This window comes from Osmerus mordax, chromosome 2 (assembly GCF_038355195.1).
Source record: "Osmerus mordax isolate fOsmMor3 chromosome 2, fOsmMor3.pri, whole genome shotgun sequence".
Lineage (NCBI taxonomy): Eukaryota > Metazoa > Chordata > Actinopteri > Osmeriformes > Osmeridae > Osmerus > Osmerus mordax.
In genome coordinates, this window is record NC_090051.1 from 20,607,024 (window position 1) to 20,608,193 (window position 1,170).

Consider the following 1,170-nt stretch of genomic DNA (forward strand, 5'->3'; position numbering starts at 1 on the left):
TTTGGGAGGGATTAACGGGGGCTCCGATGAGCAGGCCTGCAGATTTCCAACCAGCCGGAAAAAGACAAAGAAAGAGAGGAAAGAAGCGAGAGAAACAGTGGAAAGACACGGCGGGGGAACGGCACCAACAGCTTGTGTAAACATGATGACTTGCGAGAGGTAAAGAGGTATTGGGAGGCAGAGAGGAGAGAGGGATGAAGAAGAGGAGAGGGACAGAGACAGGGTCGAGTACTGAGAGTGCCGAGTGATGAGCGAGGAACAGGAGCGGTTGGCAGTTGAGTGTAAACAAACTGTTATAGCACATCTCCCGTTTCACACTGACACCACTGCAAACTGTTTTTCTCACTCTCCCTCCCTCCCTCCCCCTTCCCCCCCTCCCTCCCTCCCCCTTCCCCCCCTCCCTCCCTCCCCCTTCCCTCCCTCCCTCCCTCCCTCCCCCCTTCCCTCCCTCCCTCCCTCCCTCATCTCTACTCAACGTGAGGGCTATGCTCCAGACACTTTTGTCTTTCCACTGTCACGACTTCAAACAGCGACGGTGCTCGGGTCATTCTGATGCGCCCCGAGCAACGAGACTCCACGCCTCTCAGGTGTACGCCTCAACCAGGCAGTGTCCTTGATGACACTCTCTCGCTCTCCCTTTCTTCGTCGTCTCCCTCTCCACCCTTTCTCCCCTCGCTCTCTGGCTTGTCTGTCTCCCTCCCCTCTCACTTTTTTTAATTAGCGTGCTCCTGGCGGTAGAGGATAGCTAAAATATGTTAACCAGACTATCGCACTCGTCGGTACCTTGGGGACAGATTTGATACTGTCATTTCACAAACCACAACTCATACAGGAAACCAATTTCAGACAGACTAACATGAAGGGAGGATATCTTGATAACTTCGCTAACTGTGTGGAATGGAATGGACTCCTCCAAATGTCACATTTGATAGCGTCCTTTTGAAGTGATTTATACCTTAACTGTTCTATGAGAATGACATAGGATATATGATGAGATGAAATATGTTGTTAATTGTGAGAGATTATCACACATACATGCACACACACAAATCCATGCTTACGTGCACACACGTTTACCCATGATGTTTAAAAAGTATATATTGTCGTTATTTACAGTTGCTGTCGTAGTACAGGAAATAGAGACAACATACGTCTGAAGTCTGGAGGGGA